The sequence below is a fragment of the Colias philodice genome, chromosome 14 (genome assembly GCF_061535455.1).
Source record: "Colias philodice isolate Cphi_HAF_F1 chromosome 14, ilColPhil1 Martin Lab GWU primary, whole genome shotgun sequence".
Classification (NCBI taxonomy): domain Eukaryota; kingdom Metazoa; phylum Arthropoda; class Insecta; order Lepidoptera; family Pieridae; genus Colias; species Colias philodice.
In genome coordinates, this window is record NC_143099.1 from 5,257,883 (window position 1) to 5,275,250 (window position 17,368).

At 31.8% G+C, this 17,368-nt stretch overlaps 1 protein-coding gene and 1 non-coding gene across 2 annotated transcripts in view; both read right to left on the minus strand.

The window, feature by feature from the left end:
• Positions 1-17,368, minus strand: part of LOC149482828 (uncharacterized) — a 96,187-nt gene that overhangs the window by 39,021 nt on the left and 39,798 nt on the right. The gene's annotated exons all lie outside the window — the stretch shown is intronic.
• Positions 6,793-6,864, minus strand: TRNAG-UCC (transfer RNA glycine (anticodon UCC)). Its single transcript has one exon. It is a non-coding gene; the product is annotated as a tRNA-Gly (tRNA).

Here is a 17,368-nt window from a genome sequence, read left to right on the forward strand (position 1 = left end):
AATCGGACATCCGTTTTATGTGATACATTTGGTTTTCCCGGTTCATAAATCATAATGATGTCTTGTTTTTGAACACCTTTTTTTCCTTAGGTACAGAAATTTTCTTTTCTTCTTAGTCGTTATTTCTTTCCATTTTAATCCTGATCTAAATGATTATTCCGTATAATTATAATATAAATAGTTTCAGCTTTAGAATACCAAAAACGCAAATACCCTTGACAGGCTTAAATACAATTGAATGTCGAAACAGTTTTAGCTGAAAGAGTAATTAAATCCAAGAGTTCAACAATTAACTTTAATTGAACTACGCCAAGTTTCAATTTAAATATTTCTCACGTAGATTTCGTGAATAAGTTGTAATTTTATTTTTCTCTACGGAGACCGAGTACATATAATATTTTAGCTCCACAATATTTCAATGTTACTTTGAACTCAAACGTGTTTCGTTTATGCGTATATGTTTTGCACCTAAATGTTTTATATAATTAGATCATGGAATAATATTTACGCGTATTTTATTTTTAGATATTCGATAAGCATGTGTTTCTGATAGTCTACATGTTTTTAGATAAATGTCTACTTTTCAAATCGGAATTTGTTTATGACATCCTTATTTATATTATGAATGCAAAAGTGTGTTTTTTGGGATTCGTTCAGGTCACAACGAATAGTTTTGTGTCTTAAGATACTTAAGAGGAGGACCACATTTACCGCAGTGAAAAATCTTATTTCTTTAGGGATCTCCTTGGACTAGGTGAGCGTTAAGAAAGCTACTAGGTCAATATTAATAGTTTGAGTTGTTGTAATTAAATAATAATATAACCTCGACATATTAAAGTTTATATTTAAATGAATAAGTTTAAAGGCAAATCATTTTTACATTTATTTTATACCATTTTAAATGTATAGATTTATGTCCTGTGAGCTTGCCAACTTGTTTTGTCTATATAGTGAACAATAAAATTTGATGAAGGCACTTATGTCTGTATGAAAAAATTAAATTTTCGGGAATCTCGAAATGCGTTGAAAATAGCGTTGTCAAATAGCGTTAGACAGAACATTATTAATTTTTCTGTATTTTTAAGTGTTACCTTCATAAAATATAAATTTAGTATATGAGATAAAATAATACTACTTCAAAGCTATATGATAAAATACACATTATAAACAACCTCCTTGTAAACTGAAAAATAACAGTTTTAAAATTGTCTCTCTGAAAACTGTTTAAAGTACTAAGAATGACTGCGATTAATATCAGTACAAACCAACAGAACGTCGTTGTTCCCGGACGCAATTTTTAATAGAATAGGAAGCATTAGTTGCAAGCGTTCTCTGGCAGTGGAATTAAGAGGGCAACTTTGTAAGATTTTTATTTAATTAAATGTTAAATGATAATTAAATAAATGAAGTGAATACTATGTTTATTAATGGTTTGATTTGCTGTTGAACTGCAGTTGCAGTTTGCAGTTGAATACTGGTAGAGACCTGAATGGAATCAGATCGCGCGGCAGGTCACCAATGCGCTGGACCGACCAAGAGAAATCTGCTGTAGGAATTCGCGTATCTGACTGCGCCAGACAGTCTAGTAACAGGAAGAGATGGCGGGAGATCGTGCGGAAAGCTGTGTCCGCCTCTACCACCGATGTGGACATCTCAACGTGACCACGACCGCTCTGCCAAGAGTGAATCGACAAAGAAGAAAAGACCTGTCATAGATTATTTCCAAGATTTAGAAGCAAGAGCTTTGCTATTGTCTTAGCATTTAAATTTAGAGCTCCATCATAGTTATTTTTTTGTGTGTAATTTTGTGTTTACACCCTTTAGTTTCTGTGATCTGTAGTTTACACACATTTTTTATGTAAATTGTCATGTTTTTGTATTTCTATTTGCATGTTAAAATGTTTTAATATAAATTCATTACACTACGAAAACATGTGAAAATAATGATGTTTTTATAAATGTATAAGGTCGAAATATCATGCACGCTAAAATCTTCGAACTCAAACACGATGTAAAACAGGCTTATCTATATTTCAATTATAATTTCTTAACGCTTAACATAGTATGACCAGAAATTGTTATAAGTATTATGAATCTTTATTAAACACATTATGAGGCTTAGCTTTCTCATAGTTAATTTTCAATTTAATTGGAAAATATTGTTAGCCACCCCGTATCGTCAGAGTTCATAATTGATGCGAATATAAATTAACTGCAGCATTATACCTTTTATGATTTATTAGTACGTTGAACCCAATATTTATTTGAGTTTCCTTGTTCTCCATATACCGATATCCTCAAAGCGTTATCTAGGGGTCGATTCATATTCTTACTCTGCGTTATAACTCTGGTTGCAATTCCATGAAACAGAAATATTGCCGTTACTATTTCATGAGGACAAAGTTATACTATACACCGTACATTACTTTTTTGATTAAGCAATCAGCATTGACATAGGAAATTATGGAGCAATGTACATCGTAACTGGGATAATAAATTATCATTATCAGCATTGCTCTGTTTACAAACAATGTAACATAGTGAGTCCATATTTTAGGGGGCCTCAGAGACGATACACTCATACATTCTATATAAAGAATGTTACTTGCACTGTTTCCATAACTCACTTGGTGAATCGTCGACGAATATGGTCGAACAAATTAATCTTATTGTGGAATACGCGTGCCAGAATAAGAATGCAATTGACAGAACGGATACATTTTTTATGTATAAGTAGGTAGGAATTTGTTTTGCCTCGTTCAAATGCTAAATATTTGAGCAGATTTATTAAATCTGTTGATTCTTATTTACAATTCATCAAAAACATGCTTTTGTTTATGTATAAAATATATTTTATATAAGAATGTCTTTATGAGCGCACTTGATCTTATCCTGACTCGTATCACACATTGCAATAAAAACTGTTTGTTATGAGAAAATAGACACAGTAGTGTAACTGCTTGTATGAGTTAGATACAGATATTACACTAACGTAATATAACAATTGAATAATAGGATACGTATAAGACCTTAGCTACCTTAAAGTATTTGTTTCAAGAGAGCTAAAGCTAAAGCTTGTGAAAATAAATTTCACAAAGAAGTGGTCTATTCAAAACAGGTCATCGGGCTATGATACAAAACACACATATGACTAGTGTATTAAATTTATCGCTGTTATCTATCCTCAATTGACAAACTTCAGTCCTTGGAGTATTCACGCACTACGTACTATCGGGTCGTCATAAATTGTTTGTTATTGCCTTAAGTAGTATTTTATGACGGCATTACCCTGGTTAAGGGCATTAATTTGATATATTATATGTCGTCAATCGTACACAATACGACGTGTCAACAATGTAAGGCGTTAAGGTGTGAAGCGTGTCAAAAATGATTGCGATCAAAAAATAAAGTGAACGTGAATTATTCGTGCCTCAGAGATTGTTTAAGTCAACTGAAGGGGAATAAGTGTGGCAGGTTTTTGTTTTGTTAACATTTATTTATGTGAAGGTTTAAAAACTTAATAAATAAAAATAATAAAACCTTTCTTCTTCGATTTGGTGTAGCTCATTAAGCAATCTGTCTATACAGTTAAAATTAATAATATTTATATTATATAATAAAAATATCACGGTTCACAACTTAAGATTTAGGTAATAGAACTGTGCAAAGAAGGTTACGACCTGTTTGACATAGTGTCTGTTAATAGTTGCGAATACAACAAGCACTTAGATTACCCTTATCTTTGAACTGATTTACTGATATTGCTGAAGGCATACACTACTTTTCCATTAACCCAGAACACGTTGATAGGTCTGTCTTCCGGTTTAAACAAAGTAAGCAACGTGATCTTGGTGTTATATAAACTTGTCTCTCTTGGAATTGAAAATGTTTTTGAACTAAAATGTTGTGCATCTAAGTATTGGTAGTATACAGTATGTGTACTTATCACAAAACGATCATTGGTCGTAATTTTATCCTTACATTATACCTACCACAGAATACTTAAATTATACAATAATCCCCTATCCGAAAACTTGATTCAACAAATTGACAATTTGTTTGTTAATTTTTTTCGTATTTATTTTATGTTTATATCATATACGAACACTCTTAAAATAAAAGAGTCAGTACATTACATAGAACTAATCTAATTAGTCTGTAGTCTATAGTCTCAACGCATCTGACTTTCAATGTGGTAATTTAACGCGTCGTTTAAAATTGTCTTATTCCTAATACTTACGTTTTCAGATTCGAAAGTGTTATTGGATGTCTTCATTGAGACAAAATGTCCCTAAAATGTCGTAAAATTTGCTATTCCAGACGTGTTGAATCAGCGGCTATATTCACAATTTAGTACAAATTAGATAGCGACATATAATGAGTACCACTGTTTACCATATAAAGCCTTTACATGCAGCTCTATCCATCTTTATACGTGATTTATGTCAAGGATCGGTTATGATTTATAAATGAATAAAAATCAACTGAGAGATTTATTGTTTTCTTTTTGGTTTATTTTCTCATATGTCCATATTTGTTGAAGATAATACATTTAATGGTGACGGATCGCGTGATTCTGTCAAGGATATACAATATACATGATTGTTTTACACCCGGCGATATTTATTCATGTAGCTTTAGTCGTGTATTTGCACATTCTAGTATGTGCAAATACAAACAGACTTGCTATTAATTAATCGTTAAATCTATGTTCCAAATGTAATGTAGGTATAACGGTGAAACATTCCTGTCGATATGGGCCATTGGAAAATTTATAATTAACTAATTACTTCAAAGGCGGAATCTGTATTTTTTGCTTCGTAACCGTTCGTTTATTCGAGAGATAAAGGAGCGAGCTTGAAGTTAATTTATACGACATTTGAGTGATGGAGATTTTGACATGCGTTTTAAATCATTCAGTAGCCGAACCCATTAAGACTTTATCTCATATTATCTGAAATATTCGAACACACCTTATGCTTTTAATATTACGGTTTATTCACCGTTCCGTCTGGATGTTTTCTGAATATTGATAAAGATTTTATGCACTAGTCTACCTTTGGGATATGTAAACACGCAGGGAACGCAAAACAAATGCGGTTTTCATGTTTCCTTCATGAGAGGTCGTGGGAATTTGCATTTAGATTTTACGTTTATGTATTTAATACTTACTCATTGAAGTCAAATTTTCAAAGCTCTTAAGCTATCATTCGGCTGAAAGTATATTCTGAATGAAATAGGATAATTTACCTCAGAGTAACCAATATTTTCCTCTAAAGTATGTTATCATCCCCAAGAATTATCAATTCTACTACACAAGAGAGCTTTCTTTAGGAATTTCAACACATTTCTATTCAGATTGGCTCAAACCAGCCCTAAGATCAAAGAAATCTGTGGTGCACTAGGCTTTACTAATGATAATACGTTTCCTATAAAACTCCACCAACGGAGACAAATCAAGCGCAGTGGACCATTTTTCACAGTTGCGTGATACGTAACAAACCACGGAGAGATAAAACGCAGTAGGTATTTACAGATTAAGGTACTTTTCGAGATGGTTTTTAGGAATATGTATATTGTATAGCCTTCAGAACTGTTTACAAGTCTTTGGCTTTACTAACATAAGGCTGAATTATGAAATCACTGTTAACGTGAAGATCAAAAAGCGGTAAATATATACCAATGGCTATGATTTGGGTAGATAGGTATGCAACGTTGTGATTTATTTGCTGCGATTCCTACTTGAAGTAGTAATAACGGCTTCATTATCAGTAAAAGTATTGCAAAAGTTATCTTATTAAAAGTTTGCGTGTGAAATTAAGAGTCGATAGCAGGTAACAGCTGCAATCTAAGGATTTTACACCTCACTGCTCTCTTTAAGTTTGCGTTTCATGTGCTGCAAAAAGTTAATCTTTAAAACCCGTTCCATTAACAATAAAGCGGTGCTTATAATATTTAAAGAACCACTTAATGCGACATTTTGGATGAGTATTTATAATAATCAGTTATTATACAGCATGTACTAATATGTATTCAGAGAACGGATTGTAATCCTGTTTGTAATGCAAAAATACGTTTTTGTTTGTATTTTATAAAAGCGGCACAGATGAAAAATCTAGTATTTAATTAATTACAGCTAGTATTAGTTTAGTATAAAAATTATTTGTTAAATTTCAATTTGCTTGTAAGTTGTAACTGCATTGCAAGTAGACGGATTACGGAATAAAAAATATTTTGCAAAAGGGAGAGTTTTGATTCTTATATACCTACTAGCGGCCCGCCCCGGCTTCGCCCGTGGTACTGGTACATATGAAAAATAGATGTTGGCCGATTCTCAGACTTACCCGATATGCACAGAAAATTTCATGAGAATCGGTCCACCCGTTTCGGAGGAGTATGCAGACTAACATTGTGACACGAGAATTTTATGTATAAGATTTACCTACGATTATAATATAATTATTTACTTATTTAGGTATGTAATAATATTTGTGAATTTTAAATCGTATTTCAAGTTACGGTTGTTTTTGGTTGACTTCATCTGTATCGGAATTTGTTGGAAGTATTTTTTAAAGGCTAATTACAAGCGCGTATAAAAGTAATTAAACGTCGTGAGGAATTAAGTAATTAAGGTGCAACGAAATGTTTTAGTAGTATAAATTAAAGCTTCTGTAATTGTAGTTTTTAGAAGAAGTAAAGTACAAAGTTAGACAATAATATTTTACGAATTTATAATCAAGCAAAGATGTTTAAAAACTTTTGCAAAGTTCTACATAGTATGTATAAAAAATATGCGTTGGCCGGGAATCGAACCCGGATTAACTGCTTGGAAGGCAACTATGCTCACCATTACACCACCAAAGCAGTTTTAGTACGAACTATTTAATACAATCAGATGGCTCTATGTATATTATTTTGTTTACCCAATCGAAGACAAGTGTCTATTCGAGTGTACTTCGAAATAATTGTAGTAACACTTATATAGAGATATATATTCTATATATTACTAAGTAGAAGCAAACATCAAGAGGTTATTAACGAAAAAGAAACGACTAACGAGTGTAGTTTTGGTGTAGTTAAACAATATAATTAACAATGAAGATTAAATGAAATGCACATTCTCACATCACGTACAGGCTACCTATGTTATTTTGATCAAAATAACCCCATATTATAAAACTTGATTGATTACTAACTAGATTGCTGCCTAATTTTAAATTTATTACCTACACATCACATACAAACGGTAAATGTGTTGATTAGGTAATAATAACACGACTAGGTACCTAATTATTATCAAAAGCAAGCTACTTAAAAATGTATGAAAAATGAAAAAAAAAAAATTGGTAAATTTTCAAAGCAAAACAAACAAGCTGAATTTTCAATTTGTTACCGGAACGATAATTCGTTTTGTGTCGAAATTCACGTTATTATCTCTCGCGAAAGTCTTAATTAGCGGTGTTAATTTAAATTATTTAGCTCAGATAATCACTGTACATATCTTTTCGAAAGGAATCTCTGGAACTTGAAGATTTAAACCGCTAATAACTAAATTAGGTTCGAGATTTGAGACTTTTTATATCTACGTAATAAAAATACCTTCAGTATAACTCAGAAATCAAAATACAGCAGTTTGTTCTTTTTTGATTTGTAGTTTTTGAAATGCATTCTAATTAAGCATATGAGGCTATAAATAAAATTCAAACAATCTTTTCTGCTGTATGTACCATATACTTACCTATACTTATCCTTAAGTTTGGCTCCTATGTATTGCTGGTTAAGAAACAAATTAGAATGGTCTCGTATGAATTTATTAAATGGTGTGGACGTTGTTAGAATGTAATTTAATAACTTTCGATAAGGATAAACCTAACGCGGATGTTCTCAAAGGACGTGCAACTTTACGTGTGTGAACGTGACCCAATTTGCGAAAACCGTGAGCGACTCCCACTTAGGTACATAAATACCCAATCAACTGTATTGTAAACGTTAAATAAACTCATGTTTACTCATAAATTGTGTGTTTTATGTCATAATCATGATGCATGAGGAGATTTCAATCACCTAAAAGTGATTTATGTACTCGCTAAAGAAGTTAATTTGATGGGCGAATTATGCAAGAATTTTGCCGGCGAAATCAATTTTAAACAAGTGAAACATCCCGTTCAACGTTAAAAAACCATTGCAATAGTTTTTTGGGTCGCGAATTATCTTCATATGGGAATTTTAATTTGACGAAATAAAAGTCGATCGTTAGCCATATTTGGACACAAGAAGCTGGTGTACGCTTTCCAAAAACGATGTTTATTTATCATTTTATATCTAGATGTATCACAGTGTATGAAATTATAAATTCCTGTTATATGTATTGTACCAATTAAGAGAAAATGTACATGTTCGTATCATACGAATGTGTTAAATTAAGAAAAAAAAGATGACATTTAAGAGACACACAGAGAAGTTATTAATTTTCATACCTTCCCTTCTTACCTTCTAAAAGGTAACTTTGGAAATTGAAACTGTTCTGTGACAGTTTAGTTAATGATCTCCAAACTTGCAAGGATCTGAATATGACAAATAAAAAGAAGAATGATAATTTATGGTTAAAGCTTATAAAAAAAAGCTTGACCGATCGCATTATTTTTTGTTACATATCTAATATTCAGAATTATTGGATATAGTACTTAACAATTTAACTAATGACCATAAGAACAATAGTTAGACAAATAAAAACAAATATGCATCTAGATGCAATAAATAAAAATAAAATCTAAATCTAGATTTATCGTATCTACAGAACTTATTATTTATAATCACATCCTACTAAAAAATAAGTGAGACAACAATTTAGAACCTAAAAATTGAATGTTATCTATCGTTCATATTCAAATGTTTTATTATATCTTAGTTAAAGTATGATCGACTTATTATCTACAGCAATGCGTTAAAAAATTTAAACTGCATGTAATACTTACATTCTTTTGAATCTGATATTTGTTGGTTATTAATGACGTGACTACACGGAATGGAAAGAGTTAAATATGATATGCTGCAAATATTGTAAAATGATAAATCATTAGGCCCATATACGGGATAAAAAACAAGTAGCTTGTATAAGAACTGATGTTTTAAGAGAACCCTACAGTGGTTGTGGCATCTGATACATAACCAGATAATTATTTTACAGAATTGTATATTTATCGATCAATATGCAGCCAATTATACGATAATTTATGTTTTACATGAGAAATCATTATATTCTGGTTATGCTGACGTTAATTATTTTTTGTTTCTTTACAAATTTATACGATACGATCTTTATGTTACTTTAATTAATTATTCCTTTGTGCAACGATTTACTCTTATTTATGCGTAAACCGTAAAGTATTCCTGTATGTAAATTACCTTTAAGTATATCATTAAAATGATAAGAAGATATGAGACTAACTGACTTTGAAAAATGGTAAGCATTTGTTTATAAACAAAGTTGTAAAACAAACACTATGTTGCGAAATTGTTGCAATATGTGTTGCAGAGGTGAAAAAGACAATTTGGAAAATTCTCTACACTAAACAACATTCGCGTCCATCATCAAGATGATCAACTGTTTCTCAGAGCTGAAAAATACATTTTTAAAGATTCATCAAATTGAAAGTCACGAAAGTTTTGAGGCTTTATAAACTAAGTAGTATACCTACGTTATTAATTTATCTTTAATATTTATTATACATATAGAAAACGAGAATATAAGCTTTATATCCTATATTTTAATGCCTTGGTTTACACAATAAGGCAAAACAAAAAGGTCGGTGAACTATTTCCTCGTAAAAATGGTAGGTAAATAAAGGGATTGGCAAAAACATGAATAGCTTGCGTGAAATCGGATATGGGAAAATGTTGAACCAGCCTAAATAAAGCTGACGATTTTGTTGGATTTTATAGCACTGTTATATCAAATATAACATAATATAACCGGTGCTTTCTAGGTCATAATGTAAGGAAAACATTAAGGACGTAGATAAATTTATAGTGACAAATATTTTTATGGACCCAGCTGGCAAATTAAATAAGTTGCTGGGGATATGAAAATTCACCTGATCTTAGCGTTTAGATTGAAATAATTTACTGCCTATTCTATTATATAAATTCATGTAGATTTGAGAATTCAGGCATAAGGGATATAGACAATGGTGTATTCAATGAAGGTTGCAAAAATTTAGATTGGCATTTGCTTATATCGAGTATCTTACTAAACACAAAGTCTGTTTAGGTATACGAGCAACCCATTTTAAGATTCAATGTATCATAAACATATAAACTATTGTATAAAATTTAAACTATTATATAGAAATGTACCTACCTACTAAAGGGCATTCATTACAGCTGCAAACAATTTTATGATAGATATATATGCACTTAAATGTTCGTTGAAAAATACGATTCTCATTCAGTAGATATTTTTTACAACTTATAGGTAGGTAGGTTCTATATAGATACAATATATAGTTAGTACCTAACTATATTACGTACCCTAAGATTAATGTAAAAGTTTAAAAACTAAAAGTGATCTTTGCATACAATAGCTTTATTCTTATGCTAAAGAAAAATGGCTAAGTTTCACCTGTGGTGTTAATTATGAAGGTGTATGAACTTATTATTTTAGATGTCTGCTAAAGATTGACTGTACGCTATATTTTTTGTACCGTCAACACAAAAGTACTTAAATACATGAAAGATATAAAATACTATATTTGTGTGCGACTGAATGACTAAATTGTAATATTATAATTATGTAAGAAGCGTAATTAAAATGCACTTTTGTTAAGTTATTAGGATAAAAGATTGCGATTCAGTTTCAATAAATACAATTAACATGACATTTATTTTGTGGGCTTACAACGAAAACAAATCACTCTTTATTCTAGGTACCTATTTAATGTCCCTTTTCCCTAAATTCATCCAAGTGTACCTATCTCTCAATTATAATTTAAAAGTAATTTAGAATAAATAAGACTAAACGTATGCATAATAGAGTTCTAGAATAAATACAGTTTAAACCGAAGTAAATAAGATTTTGCATCTAAATTTGGTTCGGAGCCATATTGGAACTGTGTTTGCATAGTAAACGTCCCAGATGCAGTAAAAGCAAATACTTCTACAATTAATTTTCTCTAACAAAAGAGCTGAAAGCTAAGCTTTATACGTGGTTTGCAATTTATAGCATAATGTGTGACGTCATAGCTATAAGGATACATTTGATCAAATTGATATCGCCAAATTGGTCTTATAAATATGTTTTTACGTAGAGATTTTCCGGATCATTTGATTTATATTTGTCGCAAAAGAAGTCTAATGGTTTTTCTAAGTTATAATCTACTTCACTTACAAATTATACCGAAAGATATAAATAGGATAGTGATTTTCCTATCGATAAATATATTTTTTCATATCAATTCTCAGTTCTCTACTGTGTTAAAATTAAATTGATGGTGTTACCTTTAAATTAATGTCTTGTAAGAATAATTAAAACTTGCATGTGGGTTATCAACCTACAGATAAATACAGATTGTAAAATTGCTACTTTATTCGCGTAAGTTTTGTTAAATACCCGACGTGCAATAAAAAACCACACGCAAAGCAAGTAAAGCCGGATTCATAATGAGTGTCATGTTGTATCAGGATTTTTATGTACCTACATACAATTCACTTATGATATATTTATAGGTGCATTTGTTTTAATAAAATAATACAAAAATGTGGACGCTTTCGTAGATAAATAATTGATTGTTGATAAAACCTCTGCTGCGTCACGACACACTACAATTCTTGAGTATAAATCTGCCTTAATTCTTTATACCTATGGCAGGACAAAGCAAGTTCATAATTTATCAATCAGCGACACTTCAAGATGCTACACGCAAACGCCTTGATTTTATACCATAATATATTTTCTTTTATCATGCAATTCTGTACAAGTAATAAATAATTATATTTCATCGCTTCATTCTTCAGATATTATTTACTATGTAGTTCCCTTTTTCAATGCTAGCAACCACGCACGCCTTTAGATTTTTTTTTTTTTTTTTTTTAATTGAGGGTATTACGACCTGACAAGTATTTGCTCGCTTTGAACGATATTCATTCCTTTTTCGTGCGCCGCAACATACGGACGTCTCAAATAAGTGCAAGTTTCGTCATGTCGAAGAGAAATTCGAAGGAGAAAATTGATTATAGTATGAAGATTAGGAAGTTAAAGAAACATAAAACCTATAATATCATCTTCGGAATCCGAAGACGATACAAGTAAGTACTTTGGAGTTTTAAAGTGTCTTTATTTCGATCTGTAATACGACGAATGAAAGTTTCTTATAACTTACGAAATTGAAGCGTTGAAAAATATTCAAATATTTTTCGTTTATACCGGGAGGTTGTCCGAGATGGCATCACAAAGGTAATTTAATAGCTCATGATTTCTAGAAGTGAAATAATATGTATTTACATAATATTACTTTATGCCGGGAGGATGTCCGCGATGGCATCACAAAGGTTATGTAATTTTTTACTTTAGAGTACATACTTAAGTATTATTAATGTATTGAAATACATATTTATACCGGGAGGATGTTCGAGATAGCATCACAAAGGTAATTTAATAGTTCATGACTTCTAGAAGTGAAATAATATTTACATATTATTCAATTTATGCCGGGAGGATGTCCGCGATGGCATCACAACGGTATTTTAATAGCTCATGATTTCTAGAAGTGAAATAATATGTATTTACATATTACTTTATGCCGGGAGGATGTCCGCGATGGCATCACAAAGGTTATGTAATTTTTTACTTTCGAGTACATACTTAAATATCATTAATGTATTGATATACATATTTATACCGGGAGGATGTTCGAGATAGCATCACGAAGGTTAAAATCGAAAATTTTTAATAGAATAAAAAATAAAAATAAAAGCCGGGAGGATATCCGCGATGATATCACAATGGTATTTTTATTGGAAAATTATAAATCTTTATTGGTACACATATAATTAGTAATTACTTGTTTAATAATTACCAGCTTACCAGGAGGCTATTCGAGATAATAGCACGATGGTTTGTTAGTTGAATATCAACTTATGTTAAAAAATAAAATAACCCTAAATCATAATTTTATAAGTACCCTCGATAGCAAAAATTTTTTGTTACCGGATCCAGATATCCTAGAAACGGTCCACCGACAAATTCTTTGCCGGGAATTATGTACAATACGACGGATCCAGCTGCGCTTCAAGCAAATGAACCAGTAACGGTTGATACCACGGCCCCTCAATCGGAGCCTGTCGACCTAGAACCTGATATCTTAGCAGCATTGGGCGAAGCTAATGATGTGATTCCAGAATATGGTGAAAAATTTCACGAAAGTCTCGCCAAAATATGGTTGCCGATCCTTAAGAAAGTTTTCTAAAAACTTATTAGATTCCCGAAAATTGCGTATTACTCCAGGCTCCTACGTAAATTTCGGAGATTCAGGCTGCTACCCCTGAATCCGGTAAATTCTGGGATAAGAAAATGGTTAATTTGCATTGGCAATAATTGGGGGCCGTTATAACAGGCGTTAATAATAACCCCCTATTTACGTAGTAAGAACAAGTTCTTAGCTGTTCGTAGTAAGAAATATAAGATGGAGGCCAATAAGTTTATAAGTGTATATGTCTCATATTCTCGGACCTCCATCATCGACAAACGGAATCAAGAAAAAAGTTTATTAGGCCTTGTTTAGACAAAACTTTTTTGCAAGTTGTCGATCATTCTGAAAGGGATAATACATTGTTTGGAGACAATGTATCGGATAAAAATATAAAAGCTTCGAAGGTTATTACACCAAAACCTTATAGTTCACATGCTCATACAGCACACACATCTCGCAATAGTTTCCAGGGAAACTGGCAGACACCTTCTCGCTTTCAGTCAAACAGGGGGGGGGGGCGAGGAGGTTACAAGAGGGACATACAAAGACCAATCCCCTCTTCGTAGCCAAAGATGACCAGCTCGAGCTAAGATTGTGCACCAAAATAACAATAAAGATTTAGTTACGTTATTTTACGATTATTGGCGTAAAATTACTAATAATACAACCGTTCTTAAACGGGTTAAAGACGGTGTGGATTTACCATTTTTTAATGAAGTTTTTCAAAATTCAGTGCGTACTTAATTTTGGTCGGGGCAATATAAAGCTGACATGCCTGTGGCAATAAATAACCTTATAGACTTGGGAGATATTCATGTTTGTAACCCAGTAAAGGGCAAATATATCCCAAATATATTTTAGCACATAAATCAAACGGCGGTAAAAAATTCATACTTAATTTTAATAAATTTATATCAAAAATGTCACTTTAAAAATCGAAGATCATAGGACGGCGTCGAAACTTATTCCCGAAAATGTTTCATGGGCTACAATAGACCTTAAAGAAGCTTACCTTTTAATGCCAATTGAGCCGGTATTTCGCAAATTTTTCATAAATAACAAAGGTAATAGCATAACTTAAAGAGTTTAAAGCTATGCCCTATGGTCTTTCTATTGCGCTAAGAGTGTTTACTAAATTAATGAAGGAAGTTATAGCATTCTTAAGCCGAGGTTCTAAGTCTGTCATTTACCTCGACGATATTTTATGTACAGGTAAAAATTATACTGAATGCCTAAATAATTTAAAAGAGACAATAAAACTATTATCTTGTCTAGGCTTTGTAATCACTATTGAAAAAACTTCATTGGTTCCAAGTCAAAAATGTAAATTCCTTGGGGTTATATATTATTCATGTAACCTAACTTTCTTTGCCTGATGATAAACGTAATAACATTGCACATTTAATTAATAAATTTTCAAAATTACCTATTTGCACAATCCGAGAATTCGTGTCGTTAGTCTTTATTTTTAAATCAACATAACAATAATTATGATTCGAAAGTTCAGTTATCAAGTTATATTCTGGGTGAATTAAATTGGTGGTCACAATATATATACTTAAAAACAAATTTTATGAAATCTCCAAAATTTACATTAGATATTTTTTCAAATGTCTCAAAGACAGGTTGAGGTGACTTTTGCAATAATAAACGAGTGCATGGTTCATGGAAAGAATGTGAAAAAATCTATCTCATAAATTACTTAGAGCTGCATTTTTAACTTTATAAACATTCGCAAACACCTATTCTAATTGTGCAATATTATTACGAATTGATAACAAAACTGCAGTTAGTAACATAAATAAAATGGGTGGCATACAATTTCTCCACCTTAACAAACTAACAAAGTAACTGTGGCAATGATGCGAGCATCGAAACATATGGTGGTTCGCGTCTTATAGGTATTAATAGTAAAAATAACGTCGACACTGACACAGCCAAGAAGAATAAATCCGGATATCGAATGGAGTTTATGCAATGAAACATATCAAAAAATTTGGAAGAGCATTAGGTACAATACTAAATGCAGAAAGTAAGTGTCGTGGCATCTCGACCCTGATGCGTCATGTGTCGACGCATTCACCATAAATTAGAATAATATAAATTTTTACGCATTTCCCCATTTACTTTTATTTTGAGATGTTTACAAAAAATAGTTAATGATGAAGCGTGTGGGATACAAGTTCTTCCGTGGTGGCCTTCGCAGCCATGGTTCCCTCTCGTCAGAGAGCTAATATCATCAAAAATTATATATTTGAAAACAGATACGAATCTAACGCATTCTCATCCCAGTCACCTGTCGCGCCCACTGCACTCGCATCTAACGCTGGCTGCAGCGAGGCTCTCCGTGAAGCCTTCCTACGGAGATACATCCCATCGGAAGCTATCTAACTAATGTTGGCATCGCTTTCGAGTAACACTAAGAAGCAATATAAGTCCATGATATAACGTAACATATCAATTATGGTGGCAGTTTTGTCTAAATTGGAATATTTCCAATTTTGAGAGTACAGTAGCGGCTGTCATATCATTTATAACAGAAGAGTTTAACAAAGGGGCTTCGTATAGTACTTTAAACTCACACGTCTGCCTATCTTTAATATTAGGAAATAATATCGGGTCAGATGAATGCCTAAATACATTCTTGGGACCCACAATTAGTTTTGAACCATATCTTAAGCTGGTTTCCTAATAGAAACGTAAATTCGGAACAATTGAATAAAAAATTAGTAATTTTATTAGCGCTGTGTACAGCACAGCGAGTGCAGACGTTATCTCTTATAAATATTAATAATATTTATTTCTCAGGCAGTGAAGCTAAATTTTTCATTACAGACCTCGTAAAAACTTCGGCTCCAGGTAGAGATCAACCTTTTCTTAAACTTCCATATTTCAAACAAAATATAAGTATTTGCCCCGCTACTGCACTGTCTGATTATATCTATGTCACAAAACATTTTAGGAAGGATGAGGAAAATAGATTATTACTTACTTTTACAAAACCGAATAAACCTGCCACAACTCAAACAATAAGTTGTTGGATCAAAAATGTGTTATCGAAAAGTAGTGTCAACATTTCAATATTTAATTCACATAGCACAAGACAGGCTTCAACTTCTGCTGCCTCTGCTAGTGGTGTATAATATACGTAAAACTGCTGGTTAGACAAAACATTCCAAAACCTTTGCATAAACTTAATGTATTTAATGAGAACGAATTTGCATAATCGATTTTACAGAATTTTATTTAATTATATTTTCGTTAATTTATAAAACAAAATTAATAATAATGATGTTTACGTTTTATTCTAAACTTGCACCCAAAATGGTTCTTACAAAACTTTTATCTCTTAACATCTACATAGTAAATAATATCTGAAGAATGAAGCGATGAAATATAATATATGATCAAACGAACTTCAGAGTGAAGTTCGATCATTATTATATGAATCGCTTCATTCGAAGATATTAACACCCACCACACCCTAACCCAAAGTTTTGTAAGATTACAGACTCTAAAAATAATGAATATCGTTCAAAGCGAGCAAATACTTGTCAGGTCGTAATACCCTCAATTAAAAAAAAAAAAAAAAAAAATCTAAAGGCGTGCGTGGTTGCTAGCATTGAAAAAGGGAACTACATAGTAAATAATATCTTCGAATGAAGCGATTCATATAATAATGATCGAACTTCACTCTGAAGTTCGTTTGATCATATATAATGTACAGAATAATCTAGACTGTCGCGTCGGAGAGATTAGTAAAACGCATTATTCTTGGTATAAAACGAGCGCGGCTTGCTCCAAAACTCGATTTCTTTGACTGAGGCTGGACGGACAAGAACTGTACTTTTGGTTTTGCATATTTTGAGAAAAAGCTAAAGAAAATCCACACCAATTAACTT